Source organism: Thermobia domestica, chromosome 16 (assembly GCF_964235325.1).
Source record: "Thermobia domestica chromosome 16, izTheDome1.hap1.1, whole genome shotgun sequence".
Classification (NCBI taxonomy): domain Eukaryota; kingdom Metazoa; phylum Arthropoda; class Insecta; order Zygentoma; family Lepismatidae; genus Thermobia; species Thermobia domestica.
The window spans coordinates 98216123-98235274 of record NC_137469.1 but is presented as its reverse complement, the minus strand read 5'-3'; the positions used below and the strand labels follow the sequence as shown (position 1 = coordinate 98235274).

At 33.7% G+C, this 19152-nt stretch overlaps 1 protein-coding gene across 1 annotated transcript in view; it reads left to right on the top strand.

Moving 5' to 3' along the window:
• The first annotated feature begins 3423 nt into the window (after window positions 1–3423).
• Window positions 3424–19152, top strand: part of LOC145673263 (uncharacterized) — a 190224-nt gene continuing 174495 nt past the window's right edge. The window contains exon 1 of the mRNA XM_081742795.1: window positions 3424–3631. The gene's annotated coding sequence lies outside the window, so the exon portion shown is untranslated. The remainder of the gene's footprint in view (window positions 3632–19152) is intronic.

The window sequence follows — 19152 nt, the reverse complement described above, 5'->3', positions numbered from 1 at the left end:
CTAACCTACTCTTAAAATCACTCTAAAGAGGAAAATTATTGATAAGATTAACAAGGTACATTATCGAATTGTTTGATTTTGAGAAAATATCCAGTTAATTGTCAACATTAGAAAAGTAATAAAACGATCCCTAATCAATACTGGTATTTCGGAAATTCAGAACATAAGAGAATCAAGTCGAAAGTTGTGAGGAAAAAGATGAATAAAATTTGTACAGTACGCTGAAGTACTTTGTACTGTACATGAAGAAGTTAATACTCGTTTTTACGTCAGAAGTACTATTTACAGCACTTGAACATGAATTTTAAATTTAGAAAGAAGCTTTAGACAGAAATCTTAAAGTTATGTTCAAAAAAAAAAAAAAAAAGTGGACTTGATTCCCTTATGCACGGACGCACCATTTGTATGAATTAATTCACTCCTTTTTCCCAACATGTCAATTTCTATTCCTTAGTGGATATTTGTCAATAATGGACACATTCCTTTATCTCGGCCAAAATACATGTATTGCTATACGACAAAAACCCTCTCTTTTACGGACCCTCTCAGTAAGGACACTCTCAGTCTTCTTTCTCCCAATGTTTCGAGTAATCTCTGGAGAATTATCAGTTATTATGTATTTTGCACAGGAAATACTTACCGCAATTTGAAAGTAAATCCATGATACAATACAGTAGATAGAAAACTTCTTCCTCATAAAGTGCCTTTGTTATAAGTCAATGATCTGCTAAACCACCACAAAGAATAGTTCCAAAATGAATCTTTTTGGGACTTCGTGCTTCTTTCTTTATTTATGTATTTATTGTATATTGAACACAACTGATGTGTACCCATTGAAAGTGTTCAGCAGTATGTATAAATGGCTACATTACACAATATTTGTTCCACACCCTAAACTATGTAGTCAAAGCATTTTCTATATGTACACTCATGTCCAAAATGCACTGAGAAAAAAAGGACTAGGATTTCTGTGTGGATACATCGCATTTACGCGGGTGGGCTCCTTAAGTAATGCAATTTCATGTATAAAAGTACAGCAGGTGGGAACACCATGCCAAGTCTGGAGTTCGGCGTCGAACTAGACTCGTTGTGATTGGATAATTTTATTCACATGATTGATTTCGTGTTAAAAACTATTACTCTCGTAAGGTAGGGAGTCACAGATTTAGAAAGAACCAAGAGGGGACACTCGTAGGAAGGTAGTAACAACATTATATACCTAAGTTACCACCGTCGGAATGGGTATGGCGTTAATTCTAGATTTGAAATGGTGGTCCCACAATACAAAATTTTCTCTGGACGGTGGTGTGGATCGTACTACTGATGAAACAACATTACTTAATGTGCTGGCGCGCGCAACGTGGTAAAAGCAGCATTTACATGCCGACTGGATTATGCATTTTTCTCCGTGTGATGGTCGCATATCTATAACTGTCTTCTTGTAAGAATATAATTTGATACTGATTTTGCAGGGTACTTTTAACACTGATACTATGTGTATAATCGGGAAATGTATATTTGTGGTAAATTTCATAGGAAAAGAATTATAAATACGAAAATTAGAATGAGTAAAACAAAATGTCGCTAAATGGACAAGACAGTTTTATTTTCGTTTTATTGTTCTTATTTACCGCTCTTTGGACATGAAATTTTCCACATACATGTCTTTGCCGATTATACACATAATAACATTTTAAGAAATAGCGAGCGAATTCGTTATCAAATTATATTCCTATAACAACATATTTATAGATATGCGATAATAATTTTGGACATGAGTGTACATCAAATATATCTATTGTAGGGCATTTTATTTGAACACTATTATATATTGTGCACATTCTCCTAATATGCGATATACGGTACTTTACGCATTAGTACACTGTGGTGGTTCATGAAAAATGTTTGTAGCCGTGAGCCCATTTTCCTGTTCGGAACATGAAGGGACATTTCGGACAATAATACTGGCGAATCTGTCTCATTATGTATAAGTTTATGAAAAAAAAAAAACAGAAGGAAATTAGCTTTACTTGTTTCAAAAGAATACATTGAATAGCTTGGTAAGAGTTAAAGATGTTTTTTTTTATATCGAGGATATATCCCCGTGTCTTTATGTGCTAAATTGCATACAAATTCTGATTGACTTGCTTCTAATTGGTGTGCATATTTTTGCGCACTAGAATTCCATATTATGTGCGCGTATTCCAATTTGGCACTACATTTGCAGCATATAGTATTTTAAGAATATTAGTGTACTTGAATTCACTTCCAGGTCTCATTACAGACCAGAGATTTCTGGAAGTCTCATTCATAATTCGATTTAGGTGAATATCAAACGGGATTTGATCTTATTGATACGCCAAAATCAGTTATCTGAGATTTCTTTTCACAATAAATGGTCAGAATTATGCGAATATAGGGATTTTTTAAAAGGGAGATGACATGTCTTAGAAAATTACCACACCTGTAATATATTTTTCGGCGCATACAATCATATTCCCAAGCAATACTTTTGTTTCTTTACGAAGATGGATATCCACTTCATCCCCCTCAATAATTAGAACACAGTACAATTCTTCCATATTCACCTATATTTACATTATGGCTATTGTATTCGTCAGATAATTATCATATGAGCTGAGAGTAATCTAAATTTCTGTAGCAGATACCTCGTATTTACGGACAAACAATCGTATTCCATTGGTATCCGTTATACAGGAGTACTATGAATCGATCAGGAATTCCTTGTCATTCTTATTACCACTAGTTTATGTTCTAAAATAAACTTTCTTTTTCCTGAGCAACATGCATATTAAGAACATTATAAGAATTTCTAATAAGATGTACTAAATTTTAATTACATTTAAATCAAAAGACTGAGTGCTAGGTAAAAAGCTATTTGTATTCCCTTTTTCTCTATGATTTTACGTGTAATACTTCCATATGAAGTTTGCGTAACCTGCATATACTTATCAAATACGTAACCTATTCCCAAATGTTTTCGCATGATATAATACTAGTAATAAAGTTTGTTTTGTAAACGTTATAGTAGATGTAATAGTGGGATAAAAAGAATGCTTATGGCGGAACTAGTTCCGGAACTTCCTATCAGCAGTTTGCAATTCCGTCCTCAGCAGGAAGGTTTGCAGCCATCTCGCTAAAGGAAGACACAAAGAAGACTCTCTGTTGTGGAGAAGCCTCTTCACGTTTCCAGACCACTCGGTTCCCCCTCCATCCTCAGTAATTTCTCCTTCGTTCGTCAAGAAAAGGGAACGTTATTTATCCACACGTCCTCCTTCGCTTTCTTCCCCACCCACCCACCTCCATACTCCTTCAATTTCTCCCCCTTCCTCCTCAAATGTACGTATCCCCATTTTCAAATCTTTTTAATCTTTTTTTTATACCTGTCTCCCACAACACTTTCACAGTCAGTGCCAAACAGACGTAACAACACATCCGAAGGGAACAATATACCTGAGTTCATATTCTCTTTGTGCTTGATTGCCGTCACCCGGAAAAGACTAGGCTCATTGATTAGGTGACTTTGGCAAGTATTTTGCTGCAGTGTTATTCCAAATATTGGACGTGCTTTTCCAGTTCTAGTCGTATCTTGTTAGGCGATATCCATTTGGTAAGTAACCCAGGAGATTAGCTCCCCATTTTTGGTAGAATAGCAAAATTTGTAACATGATTGCTTGTATTTAGAACCAAATTGCGCGAAATCTGGACTTTGATTACACATGATACACTTTTTAATAGAGTCATTATGTCTCCAGCCCAAGTTGAACAAAATTTGAACAATATTGTCCCTAATGTACTTTCAAAGAAGATTGAACCACTATAAATTGTCCTAGAAAACTTTTGAACAGAAATCTGTCCAAATTTAGTCCTAAATAGGGATACACACGAGACGAGTCGAGACAGGATTTTCCTGTCAAAATTCGAGTCGAGATACGGCTCTTCCAATAGAGAAATATACATTTTTCGAGTCGAGACATCACTTTTACAGTACATTTTCGAGACGAGACAGCCACAAATCTTGTCTCGTGCGCATCCCTATCCCTAAACATTTTGAGTGAATCTCTATTCCCTAGAGTTCACACTTAGCAAAGAATGGACCAATAATTACCTAAATATTTTTTTTTAACAAACTCTTATTTTCCGGAATTTATGTTGAGCATGTACGAACGCAAAATTCTCGTAGTTAAATTTTTGGATTGATTCCTATATTTGTAAAGGAAGTTTAACAAAAATCTGCCAATTGTAATCTTCTTGCAGACTTTAGAATGAATTACTATTCTCCAAAATCCAAGTAAAACAAAAATTGGGTCAAACTTGTCCTAAAAAAACATTGAATAAATCTACTGTTTGTGAATTAAGTGGACCAATAATTATTTTTGTAATCTTACCAACGCTTTTCATAACTATTGGTTGAAAAACAAATTGGGGTCGCGATGGCTCAGTAATAGAGAGTTCACCTCTGGTGCGTGGAGTCCGTGGTTCGATCCAAACTCTAGTGAGGTGATCTTTGTGGTGGACAAACATCGTGTGCGTTGGGTTTCTTAGGGTTCTCCCGTTTCCTCCCACTTCATTCATTCCCCCATTATCATCATTCATCTCATCCTCACCGTCTCCCTTAGCCTCAGCACATACTCGTGGGGCGTTAAACTCTAAAAATTATAATAATAGTAAGTATTAAAATTAAAACAATATCTATCTAGTACACTTTCAGGCGGGTTTATTCTATAGAGTCCTAGTTACATGAAAGTTGAAGGAATAATTACCATAATAAACTTGTGTCAGTGATTTTGCTGCTAAGCGAAAGTTCCAACAATATTGTCCTTAGTAAAAGTTTGACTGCTTACCTGTTCTTTTAGAACCCAATTTGCTCGCAGTTCTGTCCGAAGTTAGTTCTTTCCCAATCATTAGAGCTCAAATTGACCTAAGGTTACACCAGTCTTGATTCCAGTATACCTATTTCTTATAAACTAATACTGAATAAACATTGATTCACTTTAAGGTAAACTTTATTTTAAACGTTTATCAGTTTTCAACGTTATTAAGGAACTTACTTTATGAAAAGGAATCCCACAGAAGATACATCAATTCTACTAAACATATTTATCTATTTTTTTTAAACACTAAAATATTCTACAAGACCTGTACAATACCTTTCTACAAAATAATACAATACAATTAAATTTGGATTCAAAATCAAAATAATTTTGCATTAATTTCATTTACTATATCAAATTCAATAATGTGAATCATAAGTTAATACGGCATGATACTATAAGACTTTTTAATAAATATCAGAATGGGAAAATAGAAATAAAATCTTTAATGTCCCACGATTGTGTCCTGTAGGCTAAAACAGACGGATGATTAATGGACGTAAATATTATGAACGACCATGGGATTCAGAATATGGGATTAAACAAAGGAACCTAGAGAAAATCCACGGAAACGATATTGTCCGTTACAAACTCAGATGACCTGGGATTGAATCAGAGACCCTTCACTTCAGAAATAACCACTGAGATACCGTGCTTTCTTAGAGTGCATATTTGTACTACTTCGAATAGACCTTATTAAGTATATTATTTGAAGCTACAGTAGAAGCTGAAAATATTCTTACGTACTATTACGACATTCATCTAGTGATGCTGAATCAAGCTTTTATAATCTGTCACAAAGTCTAGAACCGATAGAGAAAATTAGTAAGAGCGGCTCACTGAAAGAGAGTTGATCTGTAATGTCAAAATTCGATCCTAAATCATATTAGCTACGTTAGTAGAATTGTGTTCTTAGAATTATTTCTTCAATTATCTTATCATGAACACTTACGATAATTATTCGCCCTCTAACTTCTAAACAGGAACAATCACGGGACCTTAAAGATTTAATTTGATTTCCCAGGATCGAATAAGTTATTCCGTTAATGAAAGGCTATAGATTTTCATGTTTTTTCCACTGATCCTTCAAGCTTTTCCATTGTTCGATGATTCGAAATAGATTATATTGAGATTTTGAGATTCATGATTCTCTTAGATAAATCTGTGTGAGGTATTTCTCTAGTTCATTTCCCAAGTCTTAAAGTACAAATATTGTGATCATGCCTTTTTCCATCAAGTCTTACCGTTTCATTTTCTTCTAAAAATGAGTTCTCAAGATTGTTTGACGAATGTATACCCAAATAATCAGAATGAGATGAAGTACTTACGTGTTCTTTGCAAGACAGCCATTCTTCCTGGTTTCTCAATACCAGACGGAACGACGTTTCAAGTAGAAGAAAAGTTCTGATCGTTGTATTCTGCAATTCTTTCCTAGGAATAGAGTACAAGTACGGTAAAATTACAATAAAACTTGGGAAATGAGTTGCCATTACAGAATATTAGTATTAAAAAAGTAGTGATTGATATCTGAATAATGATAATATATTATGTTTCTTTATTATTTAACATTGATATTATGGCAGTACGTTTGACAGTCATGCGCTGAATAATTTTACTATAAATTGTTAAGTGAAGCTTTCTTTGCATAAAGGCAAGTTGCAATTGATACCAGATACGGTTTGCGAGCTAAAAATAAAATTTTGCTAATTCTTCATTTAGAAAATATATTTAAGATTAGAAGCATGAAATGTGTGCCTAAAAGTCCAAAATATCTATTCATTTTATAAATAATTGTTGTCTCAACTGAAATCCGCTTCAGCTGAATTGTTTGCTCATAGATGTTGCTCTGGATTAAATTCATTATTTATTTTACAATAGTGAATTGGAGAGCTAAGTAATTGTTATCTAAAAGTAACATTTACTTGTAAATTTATTGATTCATTTCTTGACTGGAGCTAAACCTCTCTTTCTCAGTATCGACGTTCTATGAAACGGGAAATACTTTTCAAAATAGGATCTGAATCACCACTCAAGTTTTTATCCGAGTCAAGCACCTCCAGTGAGAATTGAACCAAAGACCATACGTGTTATCCATTTGGGTACAAAGGAGACTTACATCTTCGTTGATTTGATCTTTTGTACTATGCGATAAAAAGGAATAAATGAGATAATAGAAACAACAATTAAAAGATTCCATTTCCTATAGTATACGGCAAGGCGCAAAATTTCGAAGTCAGACGCACTCGTCAATTCAAAAATGATGGTCGCCAGTATCTCTCACGTACAAATTATGAGAGGTTCTCTCCCCCCTCCCCCCAAGAGCCTTTGGTTTGACAAAGAAATACATTCCATGTCCGTTGTGGAGACTTTACATTCCGTGTTTTCTCTCAGTCAGTGACAATTATTTTCGTGTGAAACAAACTGCTCAGCACTGTGAGTTTAGGCAGAAACCGTCCCTACTGAACACTGGTCACCAGCTCTAAATTTTTAGTCGCCAATGGCGATCTAGCGACTGGAAATTTTGCGCCCTGGTATACGCATATAGAAAATTTTAACAATATTAAATCTAATGCTTCGCACTTATAAAATAATTCAAAATTCTATATATTTTGCTCACTATGTATTTGTAACCTTAAAATGTTACTGAATTACTATTTATTTTCTCGAGTTCTTAGAAATCAATAATGGTCCAACGTGTTACACTTTAATCCTGAGACGAATTCAATCATATTTCGTCTTGCAGAGCATTGGAATAGTAATCCCAGAAAATTACTTACAAAATACTTGGATATCCAATATACATACAAATCATGATTTCAAACGGACATGGCAAATGCCGATGTTGATTAAAGCTGAAAAATACAAAAATTCAAGCTTAATTCAAATAGATCCTAATTAAGGTGAAGAAATCTGACCGAAAACGAATAAACCCTAATCCAAATTCTAAACAAAATCAGTGAACTCTAATATAAAATGATCCACTCCCTGTTTAGTCGAGTGGCTAGAGCGTACGTCTTTGATTGTACGGAATTTGATTCCCAGTGGAAAAGTTTAACGCATTACAGTAGTTAAACCTCCACAAACTGTAGGTCAACGTCTCGTACGGCCTCGGTACTGAAAAGATAAGCTGAACTTAAAAAAAAATCGAAACGAGTACAATCTAATCAAAATAAATGTGTTCTTATTAACAGACACTATCACAGCGAAATTAAAATACCGTTAATTTTATAGTAATAATGTAATATCTTCAATTAGATAAAAGATAATCGACAAGTGGAACAAGAGCTCCGTAGACAATATTATTTTGCATGTGATACCGTTATCACGACTCACTTATTTGCTATCAATTTTCAGCTATTTAGAAAATCGGCACTTATTTTCGCCTTTTTAAATGGCTGTAAACGGAAAGCTACTAGGTGACTCATAATAACGGTACTTCATGCAAAATAATATTGTCTAGGGAGCTCTTGTTCCACCTTTCGATTATCTTTTATCTATTTGAAGATATCACATAATTACTGTAAAAATTAGCGTTATTTTAATTTCCCAGTGATTACGCCTCTTAAAACGAATGAGTCCAAATCACAATTTTTGAATTCATAAGAAAATGAACTCTAAACCTTAATTTAAAAGAAAATGAATCCTAATCAAAATTAACCATCGGTATTAGGAAATTGAATGGAAATTACGGAAACTACTTATACCAGAAAAATAAAACAATATTGCTAATTTTCCTTCTTCAACAATTTACGTTCTCAAATATTACCCATAGGTTACCAATTATTAAACCAATCGTCTAAGAATCTTAACTTTACAAATACGTACGCTTATAGAAGGAAATATGATTAAAGAATGAAAGAAAACGAAAGTATTTCCTTGAGAAATTTGCACACAAAAAAAGAAACTCTACTGACATGTGAAACATCACAGAACAATAACTTACTTCTCAGAGTAGGCTTTTAAAATTTCTGCTAACTGGCTTCGAGAAACAACCTACAAAAAGAGTTACATTTATCTTTTAGTATACTTTTTTTTTTTTAAAGAACCTTTTGTCAAAGCAACAAGCTAAATCAATTCAATGATATTTTATTTCCCTTAAGAAATGTTCCTTTAATTTCCTGTGAATAACCATTATCAATGCTTTTTTCAAATATATGATTATGCAATAACAATATATTTGTTAGTAGTATTTTGTTATTGATCGTAATCTCCTATCAGGGTGCAACTATGGACCTAAATTGGTATTGAATTAAAGGCTTTTAGATCAAATATCTTTTAATGTATAGATACAGTAAAACTCTCTCTCTCTCTCTCTATATATATATATATATATATATATATATATATATATCCTTTAATGAATACCTTCATAGTATAGACAAACTTTTATTTCGTCTCGGCAAAAATATATATATTACAGGGGCGCACGGACGGGGAGACCACCGGGTCAGACTTGTAACTCGATATACATTTATCCGTTTTCTTAATAGAACTATACTTGTTTAACAGAGAAATTATTGATGTAACATAACATAAAGATTTGATCTTATTCTTCATCTGTACTCTTTCTTTACGTACAAAAACAATCTAGTTCTACTGTTTTTTTTCTTCTGAATATATAGGTGGCAGTATTTCCTTACCATATTTTCGGGTGTACAATTACGTAGTGTCTTGTAGTAATTGGACCTCCTCCTTCCCCCCCTAAATGGACCACTCCCAACAAAAATTTCAGGGTGCACGTCTGATGGGGATAGAACCATCTTATTTACGGATACTTTTAGATACAGACACGGGCAGTCTTCTTTTATCCCAAATGATTTAGTAACCTCATCATAACGGACAATTTTTTTTTCTCAATTTAGGTGTATTTAGCGCAAAATATGCTTTATGCAGTTTCAAAATAAATCCTCAATTGAGCCATTCAACTGATCCAGAAGTTACAAGCAAATTTTGGCCAGAAACTAATATCCGAAAGATTTCACGCCAGTTCGCTATTGTAGGTTTTTTTTTCTTTTTAATTCATTAATCACCGTGATTGGTTAGTTCTGGATTACTTTTTTATTAATACAGTTAGTAAGCGAATTAAGGGATTTGTATACATGTATTACTTGTACTTGAAAAGAACTGTATCACACAAGTAGGTTCATTATATTTTGCAGTACATGTCGATATAACTCCCTTTCCAGCGATATTTTTACTTCTTTACAGAAGGGAATTCCACCAGTAAGTCGAACACTGAGTATAGTTTCGATATTAGCCTATATTTACTTTCATAACTAATGTATTTACTGTATACACTGCGTACTATTACTACACGTCTATAAGTCATCAAAATTTGTGTAACCTATCTATAATAACATTTCTCATTTATGACATGTCCCATCGGTTACCGTTATTGAGAGGTTTGAAGTGCCTACAACTGTGGCGGAGGAAAGTTGCATCGAGAAAGTTTTTTATTATTATTTTTGCTTCAAACTAAGGGAAGAAAGCTTACGTAATGTACTTTTTTTCTTGTATACAGTTTTCTGACACATTCTGAAGCTGTATATAATTTTTTGCCTCAGCTAGTACCGATAAAATTTTACCAACGCGACCAGTAACGTCATTTCAGATTTTCCCAAGGAGAGCAAGATTGACCTCCGATATAGGAGTTTCACGTTTTTTATTAGTATATTAGTATACAATTTATTAAAAAAGTATGTATTTTTTAAAGTCAGGGACAATTACCCTCGTACCCCTCTCCAAATGAAGCACCTGAACACAATTTCTCTGAAGAGTTACCACTGGTGCATAAACAGCATTAGATAGTAGGATTGGTGGTGACTTCAAAAGAAGTTACAAGGATTTTTGTAGGAGGAATATTAATATTGACATATGCAAGTTTCACCTTGTATAATGAAGCATTAATGATACTGGTATATTAAATCGTAATTATCAACTCATGCATCTACTCTAACCCTTAAATTCTAGCTGAAATTCAAGGGAAATAATTGCCCATTCTGTGCTGGCTTTGTGATTCCAACTAGTTACGTCAAAGTAAATGAACTAGAGCCTGCATTCGGGCAGAACTCTCAGACATAGATGTGTAGAAAGTCGAGATACAACGAAATTACTTTCTATCATACCAAAGCCGATTAATTCATCTCATTCCATAATAATGTTAGACAATCATAACTCTAAAGAATTAAACTAATGGGGTTATTTAATTTTTCATTCCACTTATCTTGTTCTGTGTTCTAATATTGACTAGTTCTGTGTTCTAATATTGACTATAGAATGTAAGAGTGATTAAATGTAGCCTGTAACCACTCGTGGATTTCAACAAGGATATTGGCAAATATTTCATTAAAAGTCAGTCTGATAGTCTTCATGCTAAATGAAATTAAAAATAAAGTCAACTTCCGTTATTGATTTATTATATTAATGTACGGTTATCTTGAAGAAGTATGTTTCATTGCCACGTATTGCCTCTTAAACTTTTACTATAAACAGTGGAAACTATTTTGTAAAATTATGGAAAAATATACCAGAGAGTTACATTTATCTTTCAATATCCTTTTTGAGCCTTCTATTAAAGCAGAAAGTAAAATCAATTTCATACTATTTTCTTTATAAAATGTTTTTTTAATTTCCTGTGAACAACCATTATCAAAGTTTTTTTTTTTTTTTTTGACTCAACGCCCGTTAGAGATTTATTAAATTTGTGTGTATGAATAGAGGGTTATTTGCAATATACATACCCACTTGTAGAATATTTGCTGGCTCTAGATATTTGTTGTGAACTGTGAAAGATCGGGTAAACTATTTGTTCCTTCTTTTGTGTTTGCTCTTCATGGACATAATTATTCTGGAGACATTTTCTGAAAATCCTAAGCCAGTTTTGATTACTGGAATGAAATGGAATTCAGAGATGAATTTCACGATGAAACTAAATGACGACAGGATATGACGAAGTAACATGAGCTTAATAGTGGTTGATTGAGCTTAGTGACAGTTTCCTTTCCAGTCGAGTATTTAGTATGATGTAACAGTTGATTGAGTTATTAGATTATATGTCATAAAGAAATATACTAACATTTTGTTCTTCCTTGTTTCAAATATATCGTTTACAAAACATTAAGGTCATTACAACTCACAATTGCTGGAGGGCATTGCTTGAGTTTAATTTGTGATTTCCTGTCTCCAAGGAAGTTGTCTTCCAAGCTATAGATATTAAATTTTAGGTGCTGTGAGAGCTAACGTAAGTTGAGTGTCTTCTTAAGTAGTGTGTGTGTAATCAAAATTTTACTTCTGGAGGCATGGGAACTATTTAACTATACAGAAAAACACTCCTCCAAGCTACTTTATGGATTTGAGTTTTACTTTGTATGTTACCTAAAATGTACTGTGCGCGTCCTTTTCTTCTATCTAACTCGGTTTCTAAGTTTAACGTTCCACAATTATCATTAATAAAGGTGAATGATTGTGAACTTTGAATTTTGTATTCTCCCAGCGGGAAAAGAACCCGGGACCACTTGCACCAAGAGGCACACGTCCTAACCACTAGACTTGCAGCGAGGGCAATATCTGGTCTCCGGTTTGTTTCCTGGTGGATCTCGAGGCAGTGAATAACTCAAGGAATTTAGTCAACTTCGCTGTCAAGGAAAATGCAAGGTCCCAAAAGTCACACTTTGTTTTCATAATATACGTCGCTAACTTAAGGATAGGCCAGTGTGTGTTTCGATTTATTTTGATGCAAATGCATTACCTACTTCCCTTGCTTTCGATTCATTTATCCTTTAAAGTTTATTGTTTGGGAAATTAAAAAAAGAAAAAGAAAAATCCTATTTCATTATAATGTTTATAGATTAAAGCAAAACATAATCATTTTATGTTCCATATAAAGCTAATCCAACAAAAATATATAATGCTAAAGGTCAAGTACATAATGCTTGACCTATCAATTGTATCGTAATTTCTATATGTAGTGCATTTATTTGGAATTCGCCGGAAGCAAATAATGCTGGAAGTACGAGTACGGTATGCTTTACTCATCAATTTTATCGTAATTTCTATGTGCAGACATTTCTTAGGAATCCATTGTAAACAAATGATGAGGAAAGAATGCCACTCTTGACCCATCAATTGTATTCTACATGTAGCACATTTCTTTGGAATCCACTGAAAACAAATTATGCTGGAAGTATGTCATGCTTGACCCATCAGTTGTATTGCAAATTTTACATGTAGCACATTTCTTTGATACCCACCGGAGGAAAATGATGCTGAAAGTCATTTCTATATGTAGCACATTTCTTTGGTACTCACCAGAACCCAATTATGTTGAAAATATGTCATGCTTGACCCATCTGTTGTATCGTAATTTCCATATATAGCACATTTATTTGGAATTCACAACAAAGTAATTATGCTGTAAGTACGACTACAGCATGCTTGACCCATAAATTGTATCCTAATTTTCATATGTAGCATATTTCTTTAGAATCCATCGGAAACAAATGAAGCTGGAAGTCGCCATGGTTGATTCATCAATTGTATCGTAAGTTCTATATGTAGTACATTTCTTTGGAATCCATCGGAAACAAATGGCGTAGAAAGTACTGGCTGAAATATGTCATGCCTGACCCATCCACTTACTGGTATATTTGACTTGAAAAGTAGTGAGCTCCTGAGTAGAAAGTATTTCGCCATAGCTAAGTGATTTCTGTACTCATGGTTCTGGATTCAATGCCGGTGGGAGTACTTGTTTCGAATATGAACGCAAGTAATATTTGGGAACCCACTTTAAACAGTAGATCCTATCCCATGTACCACCGGGTGTTAAAAAGGACGCTAAATTTATCAATTAAAATCTGGTCTATAAATGTACTGACCACAGATCATTCAATTAAAAGACATCTTGTCTGTCTCATATTTTGTAGCTTCTAACTGCCATGATGTTTTGGTTTATACTGCATGGAATTATGTCTAAATATAATGAGATGTAAATTTATATTTTAGAAAAATAAATCTGAAACTCATCTCTCATTTGCATTCCATTCATTGGTAATTTTGCAATTGAAGCTCAATACATTTATTGTAAGAAAATCGTGACTCTAGTAATAATATTGATTGACTTTTATATTACTTTTGTTCTATTGATATACGTACATGTTTCCCTTTCTACTCATTATAGTAAACTTAATAATGTACTTTCTCAAATCAATTGTGGTCTCACAAATAGTTTATTAGCGAAGGCAGACAGCTTGTGATTATAGTATACATCCAAACAAACCCCATTACAGTTATTATAGCTTTTAAGAAAACTCTAGTTTGTCTATTGGTGTACTGTGATTCCTCTCGATAATTCCAAATCGGTGTAATTATAGGTCTAATTCAGTGATGGGCAAACTTTTTAAGCAGGGGTCAAAAAAAAATAGGGAGGGCCAATGTTACATTTAGTAAAATCAACAGTATGCCTAGTACAAGTTAGAGCAATTGTCTGAACCCTCTCGAAAAAACAGACATTTATCCATTTTCCTGTAAACTTGCTGGGACAATTTTTAGGACCCAAAAACGAGAACATGTCTAGGTAAAAAAAAAAAAATGACCTGTGTTAACCCTATGTTTTTCATTCATCAGGCTAGGAATCATGTCGCAAACCGTATAGAACTTTTAAGAGGGCTACAGCTGACCCACAGACCATAGTTTGCCCATCACTGGTCATTAATATGTTAAGTCAATTTAAAATACCAAGTTAGAAGTTCACGGGTACGATCTACCATGTAATCATCATATATACAGTATATTTAAGAGAAAAAATGTGGTAGCGGAGGTCCACTGTGATCCATTCTGACTTTTTCCTGGTCCTCTCTGTCCCACCAGGCAATGCAGTTAGAATCTGCAGCAACTTCTTCCCGAAATTTCTTCTTGTGTTTCACTGTAAAACAAATTTGTAGCAGAATCTCAAAGTGTTAGTAATAATCAGTGGTGGCTCTTGAGGGACATCACAGTCGGTAAAAGTTAAAAATGTATCTCTGCAAGCTAAGAAAAAGCTCATTTAATCTACTAATTCTTGTATCATGGGGGAGAGGGGAAGATGTAGCGCCGCATAGTGTAATCGCTAATGCTTTCGGCATTGGTGGGAGCGCTCTCGGGTATAATTCCCGGTGAAGGCACTCGGTTCTCTCCAGGTTTTCCTCATTCATACCAGGCAAATGCCGGGATCGTATCTAACTCACAGGTTCCAGGCCACTTCTTTCCTTCCTTGCTCATATCCTCGGATACTATACTCTCCGAGGGATATCATCCTTCATACGTGACAGGCTTAAGGCCATAGACGCCAGTTATGTCCAGAAATAAGGCTGTATCATATAATATTGGCAACCTTATTATAGGTACAAGCCTGATCGAACCTGTAAGTTTGCAGCGTTTGGGTAAACAGAAAATCATTTTTTAAAAATCAACTTTTCTGCTATCAAGTGTTTTGTTTTTGAATGGCAGTAATGTTAATGGAAAATGTATTGAAAATACTATTAGCTCTTTAACTGTTTTTACCTATTACCATATTATGATAGACTCGCTGAACATTAACGGTATCTTACCACAAACCAGTTGAAAAACAACTGAACAATTTTTCTTTCAGATTGCAGTACAAATTTTTGAAATTATTCTGACAGTAATTTATTCTGCACAAAACAGATACATTTTAGTATGTAAAGTGCACTTCTTTATAATTACTCCCAGGGGTATCATTTGAAGAAGGCAAGAGAGGACAAGTGCTCCACTTGAGGTTGAGAAACGCATGCTTTCTAATAAATTGAATACAAATATATTAATAAAAAAAAAACCAAAATTCTTATCTCAGTGGAGAATTTTGCCCTTGGAGAAACCTAAAATGACGCCACAGTTTATTCTCTACGTGATTTGATTTTCTTTATCAAATGGAGATTTTATGCAAATGTCATGTGATATGATTTCTAGGTCAAAATCCACAGTTTTATTATGTCAAAATGTGGCTGGAGAGACAATTTTTCTGTTTTAAAAATAAACAAGAATAATATAAAAAAATCTTAGTTGATCAATTGTTGCTTTTAGACCTCAATAATGAAGAGGTTTCATGTATGAATGGGTGTTAAAACGATGTATCTTTCTGCTTAGGCTATTTTGATTTTTAATATACATTTGTTATAAGTTGAAAAAGTCACACCGAGTACACCTCACATGTGAAATATGTCGCTTGAATGGGGCTTGTAGGGGGCGAGAGGACCATTTGAAGATCAGAACAAGGCACGCTCAGAAACGCCAGAAAACTTGGACAAAATAGGAAGCTATGATGTATTGTTTTGAGACGTGGTATATATAGATTTAAGAGGTAGCTGAATATGAATCTCACATCAAATGTTTACAAATCAAAACGGCGGATCCAACATGGCGGACTCAATTTCAAAAAAAAAAAAAAAAGCTATGGATCTGAAATCAGGTATATAAAGATATTCGACGTCACTATATATAAATTAGATAACAAAAGTATAAAATTCAAAATGATAGATCCAAAATGACGGACAAAATGCAAAACACTGCAATGGATCTGAAGGGTAGGTAGAGGGTTTTGTGGTCGCGGAGTAAGAATCCAATGTTAAAAGTGCAAAATGCAATACGACGGATCCAATATGGCGGACAAAAGTACAGAATGGACATATATGTATCGAGACGAGCCTGGGCTCCATCTCGGTCTCGTCTCGATTTGGAAAAGCACATTTTGGTCTCAAATTAGAGACGAGATCGAAACTTGTCTCGGTGTCGGTACCATCCTTACTCCTGAGTGTGGACATTTGCTACCACGTCCCAAAACAATTATATCAAAGCTTCCTATTTTGTCTAAGTTTTCTGGTGCTTCGGAGTGTGCCTTATTCTGATCTTCAAGTGGTTGCCATATCCCCTACAGGCTCCAGTCAAGCGAAATATTTCACATGTGAGGTGTGACTTTTCCAACGATGTATAATACATGCAGATCCCCGCATACAACTTTAAATACTTCCTTTGTTAGATGTTGCAAATGGGATCTATACCAAAAGATAGAAGTAGGAGAGGATAAAGTCAAAGACGCATCTAGGTAATGATATTCGTGTGATATAAAGTTCGAGCATGAAATAAAAGCAAAGATAATATATATGTAAAAAAAAAAAAAAAATCCAAAATCTTACCAATCATAAAATCTTACATTAATGATTTTGTACAGCTTAGGCTATATACTATAATCTTCATCGGATACACAGATAATATGTATTCACAATGATATATATATTATCTTTGAGTGTGGATACTGCATTCTAGTCTGTACATCTGCCAACTTCACCGGATTTAAACCCAGGTCGTCGTTCTGAGCGCACGTTGATAGCAAGTCTGATTCTTTACAACCTTACGGTGTTGCATAAGAATGTACAAGTTATTAATATAAGATATTTATCTTGGTCAGATTTTTATCTATAGTTATAGATTAAATCTAAATCTAAAATGGGAATCATACAAGGATACTAATAATGTAAAAGCACTTTGAAGGAAAAAAAGTATATTGTGTGGGACTTTGAATATAGTTTACAAAAAAAATCATCAAATGTTTTGTATGGAATAATGTACTGTTCGAGGCATAACACTGACACTGACTAAGTAACAAACAACAGTCAGAAACTTTCTCAATATGGGTGTGGAAAAGAATAGAGAAAGTTAGTTGAGAAGAACGGAAATGGTTGTAGTGTTGAGAGGATTAGGAATAGTAGGGAAGAAAAAACTATTAGATATAATTAAACATAGGAAGAGACTTTGTCTGAGAAGGAACTGTACCTTAAGGAGCATGATAGATGGAAGGAAAAGAAGGAAAGGAGAATTGATAAACAGTTATTAAAAGGAATAATAGCTGCCTCAAGACGAAGCTTTTATCTGACGGCTGCAGAACATGAAAGCTTCTCTATCTCCGGCAAATGGCTTGCCACTAATCATGTTGATTTGGTGTTACCCAAGTCACTGGTGTAGCATATTGTGCTAATTTTTTAAACAAGAATCTCATCTCTCTAATTTTTAAAATCGATGTCAAATATTGACGTAGAAAAATCAATCTGAAGAGGTATTATCTTACATACAAAGGTTATTTCCAGAAGTTCAATGAGACAATTTTTAACCTGTTCCACTGCGCTTTTTTTTAAGTGTTCATAACTTTTGAAGAAAGTCACCTCTCAGATACTACTCTTTGCTAAACAAGAAACAGCTTCCTTGTGGTTGTATGGTTAGTGTACCGAGCCCGGATTTTAATTCATGGTGGGACTCATGTGATTCGAATTTCACGTTAAACTGCAGAACCATGTCTCATATAACCTCGGTGCTAAGAGGAACGTTAATTTCCTAACGAAGTAACTAAGTAAGTTACCGAATTCATAACAATATAAGAACCAGGAAACCAACTTAGCAACTAACTAAACCACTAACTTACTAAACAACCAAGTAAAAAAAAACTAACTAATTACGTAACTCAATAACTAACCAACAAAGTGACTAATAAACTGATAAAGCAACTAAACAACTTACTAAGTTAAGAAATTAAGTAATTAGCTAACTAAGGAGCTAAGTTGTAAATAAGTAGATAATTAACTAAGTAACTAAGTATAAAGTAACTAACCTACTAAATAAGTGACTAAATAACTAACCAAGCAACTAAGTAACTAAACAATTAAGTAAGTAAGTAAGTCGCTAACCATGGGCCTTACTAAAGTAATCTCTTTTGATCTCGTGAGACGGAGACGAGACTACACTGCTGCAAGTTAATTTATTACGTACACGTAAGACGTACCATATAAATCTTGCATTGATTTTTGCCCTTCATATACATAAGAACGAAAACGAACAAAGGAAATACTACAATAGGCTCCCCATTATCAATTTAGACAATACTTTGAACTGTAATTAGTGAACGTGCGTATCAAACATTAATATATATATATATATATATATATATATATATATATATATATATATATATATATATATATATATATATATATATATATATATATTCTTACTATATATATTAATTTATTGAGAAACTGATATCAGTACTTTTTTCCCGCAGAAACAAAGAAACATAATTACTAGCACCATAGAAGAAGTATGATATAAGTGTTGGAGTATTAAATTTCACCACATGTTTCTAAAAACATATTTTATGTGATATTTTTTTACCTATCAAAATAAAAACACTTTCGTAAACACTTACAGAATACAAACA